Below are 23,943 nucleotides of genomic sequence, written 5' to 3'. Positions count from 1 at the left end.
CTGTTGTACAGTGTTGCAGGGATTACACAGATGACCACAGGGTACTCAAGTATGATCACAAATGCTTTCAGAAGATTTTCCCCAAGACCCAATCCTTTCCAAAGGGTCTCACCTTTCTGTGGCTCTTCACCTTGCGCGCTAATTTGCAAACATGCAAAGCCCACACAACACTCCAAAGCAACACAGTTAACTCGCGTACTTGCCCTTGCACTAAACAAGACACTTGGTAACATTAATTCAGACACCTACGTTCTTGTCCAGACTACTCCAAGCAGTTTTTCGCCTTCCAATCCTCCAAGAAAAATCCAAGCATCTGACTGTGAGGAAAACACATACAATAGAAATACTGGGCAGAAGCCATTTCCATCATTTTGGGGCAAAGTTATCTGTTGGGCCATGCCTCAGTCTGCATATTTAGGCATGAAAGGAGCATGAGGTAATCCCTGTACTAAGTGGTTTAATTGGGGGTTCAAAAAAGCCTTTCATTCTGACTGAAATCAGAAATGTGAGATACTGGACCACTTTTAAAACATGCAGTGATGCAAAGCATACATGGTCTCCCTCTGATTTCTATTTACATAAGTGTTTCATTCATACATCTTTCCTAACCCTCATTGTGCACATGTGTCACTGAGGATCTCAAACTGCACAGATCAAGTGGTCCTAATGGGCAGGGTTGGTTTTTTTTAATCAAATTATTTTTTCCAAGCAAATTTTAGAGTTTCTTGCCATATGCCTATAAGTTGGAGAAGGTATCAATTACAGATTTTACCAGCCCTGTGTAGATGAAGAAATAAATGGCAATTTTGGCATTCTGTACACTAATAAGCAACTTATGATTTTTTTTTTCTTTTGACTAGTTGCTGTGCATTTCTTCATTAAGAGATGCCAGGCCCAGGCTATTTCTTCCATATAAGGAAACTGGGAGATTACTGTTCCCAGGGTCTGTTTTCCCTTAAAATGAGTCAGCTGTGCAGGAGTAATTTTTTTTTTTTTTTTTTTTTTTTTTTTTTTTTTTTTTTTTTACACACAGTTTACTCCAAGTCCACAAGGCTGACAAATTGCTTAAGTAGTCAGATGAGAGTCCAAGCACAGAAGGTCGAGTTGGCAGAAGGTACAACACAAGCATGTTGCCCTCTGCCAATACACACTAGTAGGGGACTAGTAGTGTGGCACAGCTAATTGTGTTGTAGATTTAGATAAGAAGTGTTGGGGGCAGCAGAGGAACAGTTTCACCCCTCAGCTGGAAGGTGACAAAGCTCACTGACCTGAAGCAGGCTAGGACCTAGATATTTATTCCTAATGATCCATTCAGAAAATAATCAGGCTCCTCACAACCTTCGCAGAGAAATACTGGAAAGAGCTGTCCTGTCTTTATCCCAAACTTGTAGCGATTACCCTAAACCCCACACCCATCCAGATCTATGATTTCAATTGTACATAGAAAGCACTCCTCTTAAAATAACTGTCAAAATGGCATCCTAGGAAGGTCCTGCCCATAGGTTTCCAAACTAGCTGCAGGCACTAGGAAGGAGCACACTGAGGCAACATACACAACACCAACCACCAGGCCTGCAAACCCAGCTTGTAAGCCAACAGTCAAGTTAAGGTCCCTTCTTCTCAGGCATCCACACTGGTTCTGCAAGCCAGGTAAGGCCTTCAGCCTCAGTGACTTCCATGAGGGCACTGGTGGTAGACACACAGAAACACATCAACACCATCACCGTTAATGGGTGACAAAAAGGTTCCTTCCCTCCCCATCCACTGCCTTCTGCAGAGTTAGTAGAAATTACTAGGGGAAAAGAGTAACCCATCGTTACTGGTTTTAAAGTGAAAAAATCCTATACATGTACAGGAGACTAGTGCATGTGATAGAAAGGTGTAGCTTAATGGATTTGCTTATCAGAAAACATTAAATGTCTTTGTGGTTCTGTATGAGAATCAATGCTCTGGCAGAAAATAGCCACATAAGTCGACTGGTGTCCCAAAGACCCAGGATTCCCTTTCTGGCTCTGTCATTAGTTCATGGAGCAGAGATGCTTATGCAATTCACCATGCTGCCTCAGTAGCCCATCTGTCAAATGAGTACAAATCCTCTTTTAACAACTCCTAAAGTGAATGGTGTTTCATTAGTGTTACTCAATTTCTGAAGCCAGATCTGTTCAAGAGCCTGGGCTCTACCACTGCAGAGCAACCACAACAGCATCCATAATTCATCAGGAGAGCAAGGTCAATAAGAGAAGTTCACCTATCTGTTTTAATCTATAACCACTCAAAACACAGCCTCAAACAAAAACACAGGAAAATGAGGCAAAAGAGGCAGCACCTATACAGTGTTTTTTAAAGTATTACTTGGTCATCAAGAGAGCCTACTGATAGAACTGGAATATAACTTTCTAGGTGCATACGTTATTCCCTTGCTAAATCCAAACTAAATCTGTTTAACAGAACACACTTGTTCAGGATGAGTGATAAGTTTTCTTTCAGCTTGTTGAGGGACAAGGGGAATGTCCCACCACCACATCCAGCTTTCAAGAGCAAGATGCAAACGGAGCGTTTCTTTGACATATTTTCACTTTAATTTAGTACATGCACTGAGTAAAAGACACTGCTAATGGTGATACTGCCAAAGGCCCTGATCCAGCATATATTGAAGCCAAAAGGAAGACTCACACAACACAGCCATCGTGGTTGGGCACGTGCGATATATCCTTTCTGTCTTTACTTGTTGAAATATAGGAGCTTGGGAGGAGGTTGCACAGCCCCCCCCCCATTGTTCCCCCTCCCCCGCCCACTTCCAACAGCTTAGTAACTGCTCTGCAAACACAATAAAAGTAACATGACCAAAGACACTGGTACTATGTATGTTTTCTAAGTTATAAATAGAGCACACTGTACAGCTTTTTGTTGCTCAGGACAAGATCCTCCAAGGAAAGGCAGACTGACTGAAGAGACCCTTTTTTTTAGGCACTCGTTAGTGATATTTTTCTTTTATGTCCAAAGTGAAACTTCAGGAAACTTGAGTTTTGGACGTTTATCGCTATTAATGTAGAACAAGTTCTTCCAAGTTTTGCTTCATAGTAGATTTCCCCCAAATTCTTGCCAGATGCAACTGGGATCTGTTTTTGCCCAGTGCAGCTAACACATTTGTTCTCACTGATATCATGAAAGGCAAAGAAGAAATTAAAAAATAACAAAGTCAGACTGGCACCATACTTTAAGCAGAGATGGAAGTATTTTGGTAGCTGAGAAAGCAGTTACTATGTTGAGGTACTTTAAAATCACCATAGGTGGAAACACTACAAAAACCTCATATTCTAGGAAAATAAGCTATTGATTATAAGCTAACCACTGATTAGCTTTAGCTTAAAGTATCTTCCTTGTGAGGCTATTTCAGCAAAGAAGAATGTTATAACTCTTGTTTCTAAAGTTCAGAGGCCCTGTAGTTGTGTACATAACTAATTTATCGTTAACATTTATTTTTCCTTAGTACATAAAACTAAAGCCACGGTTTAACTCAAAGTGTTATCATGAGCTGTGGAGTGTAGATGATCCCACTAAGTTAGACTGCCCTGCCTTTAAGGTGTTACATCAGTATTTGCTGCACAGCGCACTCCACCTCTTGTTCAGGAACGTGCTTCACTAGTACCACACTCAGTTTGTGCCGTAAATATCCCTCTTCCTGCTCTGTATTCAGGAAGAAGTGTGACCAACATAACATTAATGCATCAGAACTGTTCCCAATTACCAAGAACTTGAACGATGGATGTATTTTCTTGCATTTAGCAATATCTGCCCAAGGGAAACTACTAAACTACTCTAAAAGTTATGCAAACCAATCTCCAGTACTCAAAGTAGAAGAGGCAAGCAGTCTCCATACCCACAACCGGAGCTCTGAACAAGGGAAAAAGAGAACCTAGTGAACTACTTTTTTTTAATGCAAGCAGTTGTTTATATTTGGGGTGAATCATCTCCCTGGAACGCTAAATTGTTTTGTCAGTTCTATATGGTGGCACAATCAGGGTGAAATAGATTTGCTTATATTAAGAAGGGGATTGAGAAAACTGCTTTGCAAAACCACCAAAAAACAGTGAAGTCAACTAAGTAGTTCAGAAACGGCATAAACAGTTGAATTTGCATATTTCACAATTTTCAAGTTTCCTGTCTTTTGAAACCTTGATTGTATATCAAATGCAACTACAACTTTCCTAATGAATTTGTTGCAAGTGCTTATTCGTGTTATCTTAAGTATGTATTAGCTGGGCTTGCATTTACTTTGTTATTTTTCTAAGAAAACACATGGAACAGGGGACAAAGGAAAAAGGTTAAACACTCCAGGCTTGACAAGAGGACAAAGACTCTACCATAGAGTCACAGGGTCAACTTCTGTCTGGGACAAGAGAAGCTTCAGCTATCCCAAATGTTCACGTACCCCTGAAAGCATAGTATCTTCTACTCCTGAAGGCAGTAGCAACAAAGAGAAGCTGTATCCAAGGATGGGAAAGGAAGACTGACTTACTGTAGCCACTGCTTAGTCCTAGGTAGTTATTCCACAACTGTGAGCTAAGATTTTCTCTTGATGCATCTGATGCTGTCCATTCACAGAGATGTTAGCAGACTAGACACACCACTAGCCTGATCCATAGTGACAATTCATACACCCCAATGGAAACAAGTCAACACATAATCAAGAGCACTACTGAAGGCCAGCTATTTATGGGTTATAGCCCACATCCCTAAGCTTCCCTTCCCAGCACAGCCAAAATATTTGCAGCTTCTTCAGTCCCACCTCCATAATAATGTCAACCCTCATTTCTTATTTCATTTGCAAATTAGTTTCCCCTCACCCAGGGAGCAAACATCTCAGCACCTTCATCTCCTGATGTGGTCCCCAGCCAACAGCCAGACAAGAGACAGCGGCATGGGCTGAGAGACCACCTTAGTCCTAAGTGGACCAGGCAGCTGGCAGGACAAACCAAACAAACACACATCAAGTTCATGCCACATTTGTTGCCTTCACTTGTCTTATATACAGATGTCGGGGCGTTTTTTTGTTGTTTTGTTTCCTTTTTTTTTTTTTCCTTAAACAAGGGATAAACTTGCCATCTTTGGCCAGCTTCAATCAAATTTAACCAACAGGCTTTCAGGAAGGTGGAGAGAGGAAAAGAGGGACTGCTACCAGCTAAGCATCTTCCTCAGTGCATTAGAAAGTAAAGTTAAAAAAAAAAAAAAAATACCTTCTTCAAAAAGAAAACTTACACACCAGCTTCAGATCTTCTAGACATTCATAGACTCCTACCACAAAATTAACACTCAGATCTGCTAACTTTAGTAAGACTTTTTCCATCACCACTCCCTTTCAGCAGCCTATAACTCTAGTGAGGGCCCCAGGGCTGAGGTAGCAAGGAGTGGCAGCCCTGACCCCACTGGGGGAAGCCCCAGATCTGCAGAGGAAGGCCACAGTCCTTGTCCACACCGCCCCCAACATTCCACAAAGGTCTGAGTTTCCTAAACAAGTGTGTTAGCAGCCCAGTCCTGAAAACAGAGTGACCGAGACAACCGTGGGTAGCAAAAGTGAGTTGAGGAAAGATGCGACAGCAGCTCAGGGACTGCTGGTGCATGGAGGCAACACAGGGCTCTCTGGTGTCCCAGTTGACACGCACCTGACTGAGGTTCACACTGCATCCTACTTCAGTGGAAGGTCCTCAATAGCTACGATTTGTGCATTCAGTTTTTACTTTGTAAGATAGCCTGGCTACTGGCAGGCAGTTCAAGGCTGTGAATTAACCTTGGGCCGTCTCCATCCATGCAGGATGGGTCCCTCCACCTTCGCTAGCACTACTCCCTACCCCTCTGCCATTCCAAAGATTCATGTTAAAAGACAGCTGTTTCCACTGTTTAAACTAACCTGGGTCAATGGACTGAAACAGGTCACACATTCATCATAGCCAACGGGTACCGAGGTGGTGATCTCCATCCAACCATCACCACTGGTTCTAGAAGAGGGTGCCTGTGTCCCAGCCTTCAGCACAGTTTGGCAGCATTTCTACACAATAGCCCAAACATTTGGTTATCCCCATGGTTTTTTTACTCCTAGATTTTCAAACTAGGTCACAACTTCCTCACAATATGGTCGCTCATTATTTAAAACAGATTGTTCCCTCTGCTACCTAAGGATTTAAAGCCAGCTCATACATATTATGTCTTCCTCCAGGCAATACGAACATACATCTTACCTGAAGGATGTAATAAGAAGGAATGATCTTTTGTGTTGTAATTATTACATATGCCTAGTTTTAAGATTAAAAGTTCTTATTCCCTGTCCACATGGACACCATGTGTGTAAGGAAATGCTTTAATTAAATTCATTGAACTACAATGTGCACCACAATTTAAATAATAGAAAAATGAGGTATTGAATTTCCAAGGATATTTTGTAATTGGAATGAGAGCAGCTGCCAAAAGACAAAAAAGCTGGAGGGCAAACAGCATCTATGGGTTTGGGCAACAGCAGGTAAGCAGAACACTGGATCTGAGATTGATTACATGGGTTTGTCTGGTTTGAAAAGAGAGAGAGACTGAAGAATTAACAAAGTACGCTGCAATAAATCACACATGTAAAAAAAAAAAATACCAGACTCTGAAAACGCTCTATTGATAAACTGAAAACAGCAGAGTTGTCTCCTGTGCGGACACATTCTCCTGTGGTTAGAACAGGAGAAACAAAAACACTGTTTTGTAAGTGTGGTTTCACAAAAGTTAGAATTGGTTCAGGTAGAACTATTTATTATCTGATTAGACCTTGCTTAATTGTAGCTAATTCTTGGGAGAAGATTCAGTTACATGTGCATTTGGAGTAAAAATCATGCTATAAATGCAAGCAGTTAAGGGAAACCTTCACCAAGTTCTATAGTACTTCTCTAACTGATTGGAAAACGTTCCCAGGGTAAGTGAGCCTTGGAAGTCAGGATTCCCACAATTTGCTCCTGCCATTGAAAAGATCTTACTGCATGATCTAGGCAAGCCTCTTGGCCATGTGAGTCTCCTCTATTCTCACTGTAAATGAAATCAGCACCTCCTGTCCTCACAGCATACTGAGCAGTGGGGACCTGTCAGTGCTTTCAGATATCATGGGACAGGGGCAGCAAGAGAACAAAACAGAGGGGCAGAAAGCACCACGGCATAAAGACTGCTAGGGCAAAGTACTGGGGGAACATTCACCAGACCATCAGATGTACACTAGGGTAAACAGAGGAATAAAGTATTCTTTATTGTCCAAAACCACAGCTCAAAATTAAGACAGTACTATGCTGCAGTATCAGATCTTCCCCTTGTCTCGAAAAACGAGCAGACGGGGAAGACGACCAGCCTGGCTAAATAGAGAACTTTGGCTGGACCTCAGAAAAAAAAAAGGAAAGTTTACATTCTCTGGAAAAGGGGGCTGGCAACTTATGAGGACTATCAAGATATAACAAAGCTATGTAGGGGGAAAATGAGAAGGGCCAAAGCTCAGTCAGAACTCAGCTTGGCCACTGCAGTTAAAGACAATAAGAAAAGGTTCTTTGAATATATCAATAGAAAAAGGAAGACTAGGGAAAATGTAGGCCCACTGGTGAATGAGACAGGTGCCCTAGTGGTGGAGGACGCAGAGAAGGCAGAGTTACTGAATGCCTTCTTTTCTTCGGTCTTCACTGCTAAAGCTGTCCCTCATGAATCCCACACTCTGAAGGCAAAGGGGAAGGTCTGGAGAGTGGAAGATTTTCCCTCAGTTGAGGAGGACCGTGTCAGAGACCACTTGGCCAAGCTGGACATTCACAAGTCCATGGGCCCTGATGGCATGCGTCCGCGAGTGCTGAGAGAGCTGGCGGATGTTATTGCTAGACCACTCTCCATCGTCTTTGAACGGTCATGGAGAACAGGAGAGGTGCCTGAGGACTGGAGGAAGGCCGACATCACTCCAATCTTCAAAAAAGGCAAGAAGGAGGACCCAGGGAACTACAGACCAGTTAGTCTAACCTCTGTCCCTGGGAAGGTAATGGAGCGACTCATTCTGGATGTCATCTCCAAACACGTTGAGGAACAGGAAGTTATTGGAAGTGGTCAACATGGATTTACCAAGGGTAAATCATGCTTGACCAATCTGATAGCTTTCTATGATGTTATAACTGGTTGGCTGGATGAGGGGAAAGTTGTGGATGTCATCTACCTTGACTTTAGCAAGGCTTTTGACACTGTCTCCCATGACATCCTCATTAGGAAGCTGAGGAAGTATGGGCTAGATGAGGTGACAGTGAGGTGGATTGAGATTGGCTGCGGGACAGAACTCAGAGGGTTGTGATCAGCGGCACAGAGTCTAGTTGGAGACCTGTAACCAGTGGTGTTCCCCAGGGGTCAATACTTGGTCCAATTTTGTTCAATATATTCATTAATGACCTGGATGAGGGGACAGAGTGTATCCTCAGCAAGTTTGCTGATGATACCAAACTGGGTGGGGTGGCTGACACCCCAGAGGGCCGTGCTGCCATCCAGCGTGACCTGGACAGACTGGAGAGCTGGGCAGAGAAGAACCTAATGAGGTTCAACAAAACCAAGTGCAAGGTCCTGCACCTGGGGAGGAAGAATGCTAGGCACCAGTACAGGTTAGGGGCGGACCTGCTGGGAAGCAGCTTGGCGGAGAAGGATCTGGGGGTTGTGGTAGACAGTAAGTTATCCATGGCCCAGCAATGTGCCCTTGTCGCCAAAAAGGCCAATGGAATCCTGGGCTGCATAGGGAAGAGTGTGGCCAGTAGGTCGAGGGAGGTCATTCTCCCCCTCTACTCTGCACTAGTGAGGCCACAACTGGAATACTGTGTCCAGTTCTGGGCTCCCCAGTTCAAGAGAGACAGGGAACTGCTGGAGCGAGTCCAGCGAAGGGCAACTAAGATGATTAAGGGCTTGGAGCATCTGCCTTATGAGGAAAGGCTGAGAGAGCTGGGACTCTTTAGCCTGGAGAAGAGAAGGCTGAGGGGAGACCTTATTATGGCATACAAGTATCTAAAGGGTGGGTTGAAGGAGGATGGAGCCAGGCTCTTTTCAATGGTTCCAAGTGGCAGGACGAGGGGCAATGGGCACAAGTTAGAACACAGGAAGTTCTGTTCAAACACTTCTTTACAGTGAGGGTGACAGAGCACTGGCACAGGCTGCCCAGGGAGGTTGTGGAGTCCCCTTCCCTGGAGATTTTCAAGACCCGCCTGGATGCAGTCCTGAGTAATGTGCTGTAGGCAATCCTGCTTTAGCAGGGGGGTTGGACTAGATGATCTCTAGAGGTCCCTTCCAACTCTGATGATTCTGTGATTCTGTGATCTAACCCTACCTCCCAGTTCTGCAGCAACCGCTTACTCAGTAAGAATGTAAATGTACATATGAAATAAAAGAATCTGAATGAAACCCTCAGACCCAATTCCCACAGGCTACCCTAACATCAACTATAAATATTTTAACAGGTCCGTTGTTCTAACTTAAAGTCAGAAGGCCTAATAACATTTTATTTCAAGTTTTCCAATAATTGGCAATATTTTTGAGAGCACCTGGAGACAAAATCCCATGTGAGAATTACAGGCTTCCTTGGAAAATATGGCCTTAGTATTGCGGGGGGGGGAAACAAAAATATAACCTAAGCATAGCCCTAAAGGTTCACAAGTGAACAGAAAAAAAATGGATAACAATATTTTTCTGAGTCTCATTTTCTTAAGCCAGTACAGCATTTGGGAGGAGCCTGACTCATGATACTGGAATGTTCAGTGTTGTCAATATTGGATAAGCTCACTGTCACACCTACCCTTTCTACATATCAGCTTAGACAGCAGAACTGGGTTCAGATCTAGATTTGGATTTTGAAGCCAGAAATCCAGCAATGATAAAATTTAATCAGATCTACTGGCAGTTATGAGCCATCTTCAGTGAACAATGAAAACTCCTTTACAGGTAAGCAATCTACTGCAAAATAAATAGTATAAAAGATGTAACTGATTTCATTTAAAATTAAACACGATTGTTTCAAGCCCGAACAGTTGCCAAAATAAACCAGAATATCCATAATTACATCATAACACAAAAGGCAACCTGCATATCCCTTTCCTGAGGTAATGATGTCAGTTAATCAATTTAATTTCACATTATTGGCTGTGCAGCAATAGGAGAAGTAGGGTATCAGGGCATTAAACATTACACGCCCTTACACAGCTTTGAAAATTCAACCCTGGATCAGATGTCTGAAGACCATCCTCAGAACTAAAGGGTAGAGCAGAACCGCATTAAGGCACATATTTCTTATCTGGGCACACAGGTCTGTAAACCCTTATTTTAAACAAATGGGTTTATTGTGAAACATATTTCAGATCTTGTCCTTTTTGTTTTCCAGCAAGGCACAGTGAGCTGCAGCTGCTGCCAGACCTCTGTTTATGCAAATGGCAAGCAATTCCATTTCCAATTTAGCCAATGCCACAAAAATGACCCTCTTAATTAGCTTCAGGTTCTTTTCCAGAGGGTTTACTAGGGGTCATAAGAGCAGTAAAGCCCACAAGAAAAAGTGTAAGGACAGCTTGGTTCTTGAACCCGTAACTTCACATGAACTAGCTCAGCTTTCCTACATTGCCCTTTACAAAATGGTCTAAACAAGGCCACAAAGATAAACTTGCATTAACTCCATGCCCAGGGTGACTCATTGCAACTCCTCTGCAGCCTAATGAGTCCAGGACCACTCACAGAAAAGGCAGTAGGTTGCACCCGGACAGTTACCCTCCAGGCATCATTATGTTTTGTACTATCTTCAGCTCCATCTGCCTTTCAGTGCAGGCAAGATGTTTTGGTCCTTAATGCACATTTCCTTGCCACTGTCCTACATCCAACACTTTTCCAGGCACTTAAAACTACTTCTCTCACTGAACCCTTAACCACAGCTGGTTAAAGCCCTTCCAACACAAGTCTTCTTGAAAGGATTCAAGAACTTAAACCCAAACCTTTCCTTCTTTCCACCTAACACCCTTGGAGGCATATCAAGGGCCACGATCATTTCTGCAAGTTAACTGCCTCACCTCCAGCAATCAGTCTTCCTTCCACTATTCCAGTCTGGAATACTTTTCTAACCCTAGAACAGGGTCACATCACTGAACCCAAAATTCTCTTTCTCCATTAATAATAATTTGGGGGTTCATTAACATGCTGCAATAAGAACAGCCTACAGCTCTGCAGTATGTGTACATCCCTGAGAGAAGCATCAAGCTGTATAGAGTTGTCAGAAGAAAGACGACTGCAGCCATGGGACAATAGAAGCTGCCGGCAAGAGAAAAAGCAAGTAAAATTCCTCAGGTCATTTGTCTTAAGAGACTGATCAAACCTGAAAGGAGATGGCAAGGTCTCAAAGGCCTGTTTGCCTGTAAGTAAAATAAGAAGGTAGAATTGCTTTGACCAAAACCAAGCTACAGTCCTGCCTGCAGCTCCTTACACCGATCCAGATCCTAGGCTCAGCAGAACATATCTCCTTCAGGACCTGAGCTGTGGGCAAGCATCAGCTCTCAGTTTCACATCCAGAACATTTCAAAGATATACCTCCTTCTCTGGTACTTCCTCTAGGGACTTCATGGTCCTCCCTGCAGCAAGACTCACATTAACATTTAAGGACACCTGGCCACATGCAAGGTTGAGTGAGCCTTATTGACTCTTCACCTCCCAAGTACCATTTACCTCTTCAAGGATTGCTCAAAGTAGCCCAGACTTTGCAAGGACACCTCTTATTGACAGCGTTTTGAAGCTCATTTTGCCAGTATCTCAAAATATTGTTAGTAAAGGCAATTGAATGCCAGATATGACTTTTTTTTTTCCCCCAAGGCTGTAGACATTTAGTCAGATAAGATCCTCAGAACTGCAAAACTCAGCATGCAAAGGCTCAGACATTAGGAATTCTGGACAGAGCACCTGACAAACCCAGCAGTCCCAGACAACATGAAATATTCGCTAGTATCTTTAGTAGCCAACAACTTACTCAGTTCATCATTCACTGGTGCACATACCCAGCAATGTCTGTCCAACCTTCCTCTCTTCTGGACTTCCAAATGAGGTGGCGGACAGTAACCAGTGAACTACCACAATTCAGACAGAGCTGTCTGCAGCCTCCGGCAGAAGCATTGCTTGCTCTGGTCTTGTACATCCATGACGAAACCCATACGCTTTCAGCATTACTGATTCTGACCAGATCTCTCTGCCTCATCGCCCTCCTTGATGGAGTACCCAAGGCTGGTCTTTTGCAGAAAACCACCCCGCAGACAGAAAGCGCCTCTGAACACAAAGGTATCCTCGAGTCTCTTCCTACCACAACATACCACATCTTTGCAAAATATTCGGTAACAGAATACATCAAGGGTGTTCAAGGCCCTTGAATTGAGTCTGCTTCCCCAGGGAAACACTTCCACAAGAAGTTGTGGAGTTCTTTGGGCTATTTCTATGTTCCACTCCCAAATAATTCCAGGCTTTATTAGCAGGTTTTTTTTCAGGAATGTCATCTCCACTCTACTTGACTAAGTTTCTTTTGCTTTGTAACAATTTCTTCTGGGCAGACACTGGGAAATTACTCCTGGCCAGAGGACAGCCTTCTTCATGAGAAGTCCTGATACTGCTGAGTATGTGCTTAACATCAAACCTTCAAAGGCTACCTCACGCCTGGAAAGCCCAGCCCCCCAGCATGCCCACAGCATCACACACATGCAGGAGGTTCACCATCTCAGGGAAGGGTGGAGATTACAGTACAGGCATATTCCCAGCCCACGTCCCTTGCAATAACTTCGCCCACATTAACCTTTCTCAAATTGAATTTTCTTCCTATTTCATCCTGTTTTGAGCCAAGGCAGGCCTTTTCCCTTTCCTTCTCTCACCAGGTCCCCTGCTTCTTCACTCTCTTTCTCTATATTTGATAACTCTGCCTTAGCCCAGACTCAGCAAGTCACACTCCTTACTCTCCAAGTCTAAAAAAGAAAAATTTCCGCTAATTTCATATGAATTCACCCCAACTCTTTCCTCAGTAAGAGCATGGATGTCCTTTCATCCTAGTCACCTGTGGAAACAGGCTGCCTGACTTCTGCCCATCCATTATTCCTTTCATCTCTCTTCCCTGCGGAGAGTTTTAGATTTCACAAATAGCCAATTTCGAATCAATTTCAAAGAGTTGCTCAAAAGCTATTAAGTTCTTTCAGGCTTTGTGAAAAGAAAAGAAAATCATAAGCTTGTTCTAACAACAAGGATGCAAACTAGGACCCATACTGACGGCAATGGCTGCAGCTTGAGTTTAGAAGTTATCTGTGCTGTTTGACCTTTCAGGTAGCTGAGCAGCACACCTGCAACTTGAAACCAGCTATAGTCCACTGTTTTCTTTCATTCCACCAGTAACTGGGGGATGAACAGAGACAGCTGTGCAGATATTCTGCATGAGAGAAGGAAATGGAAAATACCTTTAAAACACCATAGTCATAAAACCATAGGGGCAAAAGAAAAAAGATCAGGCTTTACTAATTCTATCATTACCGGATTAATTTCAAGTTCATACTTTTAACTTCTTTAGCAGCCACACATTCTCATCTTACCTTAGCAAAGCACAGAGGAGCCAAGCCAAGCACTCTAGCACAAAATTTCCCAAATGCCGGCAAGCCAGGAGCTAAGGGTGATGCAGCCAAGGTGGTGTAGAGGTCTAGCAGTACCACAGGGTGCCGGTACCAGGGCCCATCAGTAGCTCCAGGCACAGCAAGCAGCAAACCAAGCCCAGGGTCCATCCAGGGAGTCCCCTCAGGAGCAGCAGGGGAATAGAGTCCAACAGACACACGACAAGGCACACTGTAGGGCCTGATCCAGGATAAAGCTACCAACAACGCAGGTCTGATGTCTATTCTGGAGGCAGAGCCAAATGCAGGTCTGGAGACCAGCACTCCAGCAGCATAGCCTAGGGAGTGACTGATGGCCTGGGGCTGAGCTTAAATGGATTTCCTGGGCCCATGGGTGTGGACAGAGACCACAGGTGAAGCCTATTAGCACCCTCAGGGCCCTAACAATGACCACATGTTACAACCTTTTCTGGGAATTTACCAGTGTAAGTAATATGGTGGAAAAAAGGTGAGCTTTCAAGATCATACCATTCAGATGGAGTAAAATTCACTTTTTCTAAACATAGAAGGCCTAGCTTTAGGATTTTCACTTTAAAGAAGAAAGAGGTGCTTATCTCTATATTTTAGTCACGTTATTCCTTCTCAGACTCTTACACATAATATGGGATGTCATGCTTTACGGCACAGATGTATGCATTCATTATCAAAGCAAGCACATCAGAATATTTCCTAAACACTGAAAATTAAGTCATACACCAATCCTATCACAGCCAGTTTCTATAGTAAGCCATCAAGGATTTCAAAGTGAGACCACAGACAGTCCGGTCATTCTGTGCAAATTCTGGAGGAAAGCTTTAGCATGGATCACCCCTAAACTGAGCCCATCCTGTCTTGTGTTTTCACACCACCTCAGGAAGACTGGATTCTTGATTTCATGAATGGTTGGAAAGACAGACACAAGTCTCTTAGGGGAAGGATGCTGTTAAGAAACTGCCATGGTCAGTGCAAGCCCTCCAGAATTACTCAGACCCACTAAGGTGATCCTCTACCTCCAAACCCCCCAGCTCTGCAGCTCAGGGTCAGGCTCCTAACTGTGATTTCATCCCTGAAGTCACCAAGACATGCATGGAAGTCGACAGGTAACAGACAACATGCCTTCACATCACACTGCTGTGTCACCATGAACCAGGTATCTTTTTGCGTAGCGAAACGAGCATGTGCAGAAAGAGCAGATGACGAGGGGATGGCAGCCATGCTTGCAGGAAAAGGGACACTTATTTCTAACAGCTGTTATCTTTAAACCTCTATGTCCCATTTCCAACAGCACCCACCCTCACATTGTGCAAGTGGCTGTAGTTTTGAAAACGTTTTGGACTACCAGTACTGCGAGGTGCCCAATAACCATGGCTGTCATATTGCTAGTGGCAGCTGGCTCGATGCTGCTCCCTCGCAGAGAGCAGCAAACTTCTGCTTTGCAACTTTCTGGATCTACCCCTGCACTTAGGAATGACTCAATGGGTGAGCACAGCCCATTGCAACACACGCTGCTGGGGAAAAGCTCTGCCTTTTGCACCAAACCCAAACTGTAACATCCGTCTGATGTCTGAAGTCTTTCATGGGATGAGCTCTACTGCTGGAGGGTTGACTTCTCCCTGCACACACCCTACTCGAGAGGTGAAACAGTGGTTCCCTAAGGGAAGGCAGCACTTGGACAGTTAGCGTTGGTGTTAGGGCTGAGAACAGCACCATGCCTCTCCTCTCTCCCATGCCGGGTAGAAAGTTGGGTTTGGCAGCAAGTCCTGTCCTAGTGCCTTCTGCAAACACACACAGATGCAACAACACATCCACTCACACGCACAGAGGGAAAATATGGAGTTGTTTTCATCAGTAACAAGGAACCTCTATTAGAAAAAGATGATGCCAATTAGATTTGTCACTGTCTTTTCACACAGAGCCTAGGACGGGGGATGACACAGAAAGAGGATGACACAGTGAGGGGCTGGGCCATGAGTACCTAAGACAGAGAGAGAGTCATTACAGAGCCAACAGATATAGGAAATGAAAGATTTCCCAACCAGTTCATTGGTATTTTACATTTTAACCGAGTTCTCAGGCTTCAGCTTTAATTGTGCTTTTACTTGGTGCAAAGCAGATTTTAAAATCAGCTTAGAGGGAGAAAATGAAGAGGCACAGTTATATGAGGCTTGGGACATTTAGAGCTAAAATGCTGACTGTTATCTTGGGCAGTTCACAAATAGTCCTTACGCAAGCTGAGAACTGCTTCACCATTGCCAGTACTCCTTTAACTCCTGACCTTTTCCTGGACGTCAGATGGGAATGATTTTTAGTTTATCCGGTCTGGACTGAATTTGATCGCAAGCACCAGGGCAAGGAAAGAAAATAGTTTATTCTTTAAAAGCTTTACATACTGGATGCTTAAAATTTAACGCTCGCCCCTTAGAGCTATATTCCTAGCTCAGAGCTGGTAAGAAGCAACATGTTTTTTGCTTTAATCCTTTCCAAAGACACATTCCATAAATCGTTAGCATCCTTGCCAACCACTCAGTCTCTTAGTGAGCCCACATACCAGCTTTAAAGTAAGCTCTTCTAAAACCAATGCAACAGTCCTGTGGGTTAAGTTTATATTATTTCCAGATTCATATAGCTGCAGGCTCCTTTTTAAAGTTGCAAATGATAAGTCATCTCTTTGTTGCCAGTACTTTTCTTTTTTTTTTTAAACTTTGTTTAAACATTGTTCACTGATGCGCTTAGTGAAAAACAGACTGTACTAGCTGTAACATAGCTCTATATGCTGTAGCAACAGAAATACACTATGTATTTTGCAGGGGGGGGGGAGGTGGTGAAGAATCCCTGCTTGGACAATTCAGTCTATTAATAACACAATTAATAATACAGCATAGATACCAGTGCCTAAAAACAAATTCAGGCAACAAAAGAGGCATATTGCATTAACACAGCACCCTTCATCTCAAAAGATACCAGTTTCATACTCTCAACAGCATAACCACAAGCTGTCCAAAGAAAGTATCCTAAAAAAATACAAGGGCATAAGGGACTTCCCTATAGTCTCATGCCAGCTACCCACAGGGAAAAAAAACCAAGCATAATACAGTCACTCCTCCTGGCACACTGGGTTCGGGTAAATTTTGCTCACCGATAGCATAACCTCTCCCTGCCCTGACCAGCACAGAAAGCGGGGAACCAGGCACCCAAACACCTTCAGAACATTGGAGTCTTTGCTTTTTCTTTATTTCCTGAGAGACTGTAGAAATTTATTTAAATTACATTATAGAAACATAAATGTGTGCAATGCTCCTCTTTTCACCTTTTACTCCCTTGCGTAGTTTTTCTTCCACTGTAGTATCCATCAGTCCTGCCATGGCTCACCAAAATTTCAGCTGGACTTGATGAAGCATTTGCTTCTCTCCGTAAGAGGAGTTAATTTTCTCCTCCCTCTTCCCCTGGTTTCAAAACCAGGCACTTTCTCTAGCTTCTCAGGAGCTGTCAGTTCTCGAAGCAGAAACAAACAGGAGTGAATGCAGAAAACTCCGGGGAGTGATGCTACCCTGTATCTTCAGACCTTACTCCATGGGGCCTCTTCCACCATCGCTTATTCCTGCAGCTCACACCAGAGCTGCTTCTAGGTGGTCAGTAAAGCTCCTGCTTTACTTAAAGCAGAATTTGCTTTTACACTCTCAACTACCTACAAATGTTTAGAGCCATGCAGTGTTGCCCAGCGAAGAGACTGAATTTGTTTGTAAATGATATATCCTGTAATCTCACCAGCCACCAACTTAACCTTGACAAACAACAGAGAATCGGTACTGGAAGCTCCAGTCAGGACTGGATTGAGGCTAGCCGGCTTTTTATCAGAATGCTACATTTATCAGTATACTGTGTTTGACCCTTTTTATGGATCAGCTGGGAAACCAAAGCTCCCATGCCTGCCTGTGAACTCACACTCTGGTTCTGCAAACATTTATATAAACAACTTAATCCCACATACTTGACTGGTCTCCTAATTGAATATTTGCAAGACTTTGACCTTAGTGTAAACTGACTTCACAGGAGACCAGGCAGCAATTTCCATGCATTAAAAGACAAGACTGGCATTAAAATACCAAAAATCCATTCTCTTCATTCTTAAATTCCCCCTGAATTTACCTTTTGTCCCTCAAAACGGAGAAGAAGGGAGGTCAGAACAGATAATCAGAGTGAGGGTGAGACATGAAAGCAGAGTTGACTAAAAATCATGCCCAGATCACCTTCGCTCATTCTGTTGTACTGTCATGGTCAGCCTCTTTGCTTAGGGGCCACAAAAAATCAGATATGGTACATCTGTTTCTAAAATTTAGATCTCTAATTGAAAAAATGTCAGAGGGTTTCTTTCTAAATCTGATTCAGCTACTTATGCTCTTCAGCAGAAAGCTTCCAATTCACAATTAATGTGAATATTTATTGACTTTGAGCATACATAGGAGCTACTTAAAAAGACTACATTAGCATATCGTAAAGGTAACGCTGCCTGGCAGACTCTGGTGCAGCAGTGAAGTGGCATAACTATTTTGTGGGCAAAAGTGAGTGAAGAAGCCTGCAAGACTACGCTTCCTCCTGCAAGTGCCTCAAGCCGAGGGCTAGAACGCTTTTGGGATAAGCCTTGGGCTGGAATGAAGCTCTTCCCCTTTCATTTCCCTTAAATGGTGTGTCTGACTCACTGTATTTGGGGGACATGCCTTGGTTACTCACTGACTGTTTATCTAAATTCTAATCGTGTGATTAAAATAACTGGTTTATAATCCCCAGATCGCAGGGACCCAGGTCCTGCTCTCTCTCACACTGATTTAAAACCTGAGAGCAGCCCTACTTACGCGAGTATTTGCTGACCGTGCCGCAGACCCAGCTCTTGCTGCCAGCCAAAGCGCAGCTGCTTTCAGCCTTTTCCAGCACAATTGCTCAGCCTGGGATGGTGTCAGCTTTCCAAAAGGACCTTGTGGGTCAGTGAGGCAGCAAAAGGATGGTCCTGTGGCTAATCTGCTGAAGCAAAACAGGCAGAGGCCCTTGTCAAGCCATAACTTAAGGCTGTAGGATGGTGCAGAAAATTCACACAGACTTTCCCTCCGCTCCAGTTCTCTAACTGAACAGAGCTAGAGATAAGAGATAAACAGAGATAAGTTGGGTGGGTTGGGTTTTTCCCCTCCTTCTACCTTTGTAGGCTGTGGTCCCCCTCATTAGCACGAGTTTCTCAGCACAGTGTATAGCACTGCTGGGTCAGGCTTTCAGACAGGCTTTTTGCTGCAAGTACTATCCAAGTGATATTGTTCAAGACTTTAATTTGCTTTCATAAAGCATATAAAATCACAAAATGGTCAGGGTTGGAAGATACATCTGGAGATCATCTAGTCCAACCCCCCTGCCAGAGCAGGGTCACCTACAGCAGGTTGCACAGGACGGCGTCCAGGTGGGTTTTGAATGTCTCCAGAGTGGGAGACTCCACCGCCTCTCTGGGCAGCCTGTTCCAGTGCTCTGCCACCCTCAAAGTAAAGAAGTTCTTCTTCGTGTTTAGATGGAACTTCCTCTGCTCATGTTTGTGCCTGTTACCTCTTGTTCTGTCACTGGGCACCACTGAAAAAACAGAAATAAAGCTGGATAGGAGGGATAACCAAGATGATTTGGGACGGGGCCTGTTACTTTTTGCCTCAAGTTCTGCTGGCAGCAGTGAGCGAATTTGGTGCTAGCCTTTTTCTCCTGATGCTACAGAAGGAGAGGAAGCTTTCCTAGCTGCGGGGATGTTGCCCCACCGTTCAGCTGCCAAGAAGGTGAATTTTGGGGCAGAAGGTGAGGAAAGGGAGCCTTCCCTGGACTGCAGCCTTGGTGCTGCTCTCTGTAACAGCAAAGGCCAAGAGGACACACGAGTGCACATGCTGGGAGGGAAAGGACACTAATTTGTTGACAGTTAACAAAGCTGACATCTGAGGGATGTGTCATAACATTCCTAGGAGCAAAACTACAATAATGGAATGTGTTTTCACTTTAGATAGTGTCTTTTTGGCTAATAGATGCAGAGAAAAACAAAGGATGATCTTTATGAGAGGGGGGAGGTGAAACCACTGCTTTGAACCCTACAGAGGGCCCTTGGAGAAGGGGCAGGTAGTGGGACTCAACAGTACTCACTAGTAGTTAAATCATCCATACACATGGAGAAAAGATAAAGGCTCATAACTAAACTCAACCAAGTCCCACTGCTGCCACAAACTCTCAGCGACATCCATGGGGTTTGGATCAGGCCCCTCATGGGCTGCCTTTATCCCTTCAACTCTGTAGTTGCTGGAGGTGCCAAAAGTTGATTTGGGGAATATAAAACGAGAGAGAAATTCCCACAGCAGCACTGAGCTCTTTAGCTGGTACTGGTAGAGAGCGTATGTCTCTGCCAGCTCCATAAAGCAGGACTGCTGCAGCGGGACTCATGATTGTTTGCTTTATCCATCCCGCACCACGTCAGAGTACGCGCTGGGTCCTCCTTACTTGTGTGTCAGATTCTCCCTGATGACATGACCTAAAATAAGACTGCCAAGGCTATTAGGCATTTTAAAGTGACAGAACACAACATGAACACCCATTATTGCTCTCTGTTCAGCTGGATTTCTTAAATATGTACTAGATGGTGGGTTTGGCTTACTTAAGGACAGAAGAAACAAAAAAGCCATGTCTTTGTTCAAGTATTGTTCTTCCTTCTGAGCACAATGGGTTGTGTTTTTTGTCCCCACAGTGCAACAGGTTTTCGACACAATGGATGGAAATACTAACTCACAGCTTTAAAATGGCAACACATCACACTCTGGGCACTAGCATTTGCTCTTGAACTTGAATGGTATAGACATTAAAAAGATTCATATCTCTTGACTTTGTCATGTATACGCAAAACAAGCGTGTTTATTCTGTTCTGTGAGATCTCATTAAGAAACACATCTGACGTTCTTATGAAGGACAATTTTCATTTAGTGTGCATGGAGTATAAGTAAGCTCTAGATCACCTTTCACCTATACTCAAAGCTGTAGCTGAATGACAAAACCCCATAGTGTTGATTGAGCATCATCCAGTATTACCTGTACTGATGCAGTATCTTGGATTCCTGTTCCATTGCCTAGAAGGCTGAGCACTGTGCATGGTGGAGAAAGTCTTGCCACACAGTACTAGCACAATTCAGGTCAGTCAGCATCAAGGAGGTCAGATACCAGCGTGCAGAACCAGCCTGTTCACACACAGCAAGCCAAATGCGTCCATGCTGGGATCCTCATGAATGTGCAGCAGCCACTTTTCAAACCGAAGTTTATCGGGCTATCATAGGTGCACAAATTGATCTGGTATTATACAGCAGCCAGGTGTCTAGAACTGACTAGGTCGCTAAATTGCCAAGAAAAACAATGAGCTGTTTCCAGAAAGTAACTGTAACAGTCTACAACGTGCAACAAAAGGAGTCAGAGTCCAACCCATCCTTTTAATATAACTGCCGACCACCGTCATCTCCTGGTTATGGAGGATGAATGAAATTGCTTATCATCTTTTTAATTAAGTTATATAGCTATAGTACACACACTACACAGTTTCTAAGAGCAGAAGTTGCTGTCACAGAGAAGCATAGGGCAGCAGGCATTTTGAAAGTGCGGTTTCACACAGATACCCAAGACCACTTTAAGAAAGCAGGAAGAAATTCAGGCTGATTACCACTGAGTCTACTGACTTGAAGTAACCAGTTACCACCTTGCCGACTGTAGCTAAAAAACAAATGCACAAAATAAATAAATAAATAAATAAATAAAGGAGCCCCCACAACATTCATCCGAGGATGCATTACACCAGGGCTGGCAAATTGACAAACTGCTATTCATCATACCACAAGCAGAAAAATTGAGTCACTGTGGGAGAAAACACAAAGCCTCATGGACCGGTTTCCCTATTTAAAGGCCTCTTTCAATCAACCAAACTTTTGTACAGCAGCTGTGGTATTCAAGAGGATGGTGTTATCTCTAAGGCATCCTGGTGCCCCCACCTGGTACAGAGTCCTCTCTGGGACATTTATTTAGGCAGCACACATATGGGCACGCTGCTGCTAATGCATGTGATTTCTGTGGAAATAGACTGCTGGAAGATAAATGCAGTGCACGAGGACCTGCATTGCTGTGTGGGTACTCAGTGGGTGCTTCTCTCTCCTAAAACACCCCTTACCTGCAACATCATTTACTGATGAGGAAACACTTACGCAGTTTGGCATCCACGACTGAACACAACCCCAAATGTTCTTCTTCCATGAAACCCGCAGTTACAGCAACAAACTGGACCAGATTCACCACCCCGCGCTGCCCGTTGTGCATGGCAAGGCCAGTGCGGCCCAGTCCACACACACCAGTGAATTTTACACACAAGCTCACTTGTGGTTGACTTTATATTTTGGGCTGACTGAAACAGTTCAATCAAAATTAGTCCCTTGGGGCAAAGCACACATCAAGGTTTAAAAGAAAAAGCATTTTGAAGCAGTCCAAACACACACAAAAATGTGCTCCATTGTACAACATTGGCCCATCTCTGCAACCGGGGAAGGGCTGACACCACCCACAGAGCCTGGATCAGCTCCTTCTCCACAGAGCTTGGTTTATCTTCCAAATGCAAAACTATTTTCCTGACCAAAACAGACAACAGAAACCTTTTACGTGCTGCTTCTCTCTGTCATGTTCTCACTTCACTGCTTAGTGCTCTCTTATCCCACAAAAACCACCTTCTCACTGAGGGTCTCTCAGCCCTTTCTAGGAAATGTGTCTCTGCAGCACCTCAGCTGGTCTTGATGATGGAACAGGAATGGAAGCTGTTTGGATCTCTAAGGGATCTATCATCAGTTATACTTCTCTTTTTGGAAGATCACCCACTCTGCAGTGAATTCTGCAAGGGAATAGAAAGGGCTAAAACACCCCGTTTCCATGCATATCATTAGATATAGACACTCACTCGGCAGATGGCAGAGATGCTGCACAGTGCTCAGGGCACCTGGGGCAGTGCCCAAGCCTCTTTTCATGGGGACATGAATGGTGTCGCTGGTCACAAGGCACCCTCAGCCTCTCATCTTTGCTGGTCAGAGCCTGGCAATACAAAAGATTTTGACAAGACTTTTTGGGTAGTACTCTACCACGTGCTGCTGCTGGATGCAGAGGGGTTCTTGCTCCTGTTGTAGGTTTCTACTACCACTTTGTCTCCAAGGCTGCATTTCATCCATATCCTGTGTGTACTCTGCCATCCATCCTGTGGAAAGTTAACAGGAGCAAAATTCAGCTATTTTCATCACCCCACCTCCCTTCTTTCCCTTCAGGTACCTGGTCTTTGAATCCAGTCCTCCCTGCAGCCCCTGGGGTCTTGACCCCTCTTCCCTTATGTTTGTGTGGTGCTCCCATTGACTGGACATTTGTCTTACCTTCGAGTCTCCAACTGCAGTCAACATGGTCACTGTTGCTTGCTTAGACATAAGCTCCCTGCACCATTGGACATTCTTCAGCTGTGCCACCCCCAGCCTCAGGCAGTCTGTCTGGTCACCAGAGTTATTCAGGGTCCACATGGTGTCCTGCACTGCCAGAAAATAATAATCAGTTTAAACCAAGCACTGCAGCAGCTCAAGATTAGTAGGTATAGTTTAAATGTTTGACTGTGGTGAAATTATTTCCACTCTGACTTGGGAACCGTCTCTCTTTATTTGTGGCACTCCACGTCAAATGGAATATTACCTGCTTCCTCAGGACACCTCTCGTTCAAAGGGTGGCCCTTTTGATAAACAACCCTCACATAAAGTAAACATGAAAGTGGTTGCCCTCTTCCCCAAAGATATTTTGCCCCACCGAGGCTCGCTGGGCAGGGAACATGCCATGATAAGGAAGAGTATCACAGCTGAAGAGGGAAGGAGTGAGCAGTGTTCCTTGTCTACAAGGAAAGAACAAGTGAAAAAAGAAACAGGCAGAGGGTTGAGCCAAACAATCCCTTTAGATACCAATTTGCTTCTGCAAATGCTCCTTCTTTCTTCTCTGTTCTTGCCTGCTGCCTTGGTTTCCCGCCTCTGGGTCCAGGACTCAGGCACCCGCCGGTGCCATGACCACATGCAGGCTGCTGATGTCTCCCAGGGCTCATGTGAGGTCTCTTCCTCAGGGACCATTTTTCTACTCAGACACAATTTAAAGCAGCGTTGGCTGGCTCTGGACACTCTCAGGCAGTCCCTTCTGTCTCACCAACCTCTTTCTTACAGATAAACCTAAACTAAACTTC

General features: G+C 44.1%; 1 protein-coding gene across 1 annotated transcript in view; it reads right to left on the bottom strand.

Annotated features, from left to right (window-relative positions):
- The window catches only part of CALD1 (caldesmon 1), a 270,067-nt gene extending 247,406 nt beyond the window's left edge, over positions 1 to 22,661 (bottom strand). Inside the window, exon 1 of the mRNA XM_082498625.1 lies at positions 22,645 to 22,661. The gene's annotated coding sequence lies outside the window, so the exon portion shown is untranslated. The remainder of the gene's footprint in view (positions 1 to 22,644) is intronic.
- Positions 22,662 to 23,943: the final 1,282 nt, after the last annotated feature.

Source organism: Vanellus vanellus (assembly GCF_965231255.1).
Source record: "Vanellus vanellus genome assembly, chromosome: 1".
Lineage (NCBI taxonomy): Eukaryota > Metazoa > Chordata > Aves > Charadriiformes > Charadriidae > Vanellus > Vanellus vanellus.
Note: the sequence above shows the minus strand (reverse complement) of the source record. Positions and strands in the feature narration are given on the sequence as shown.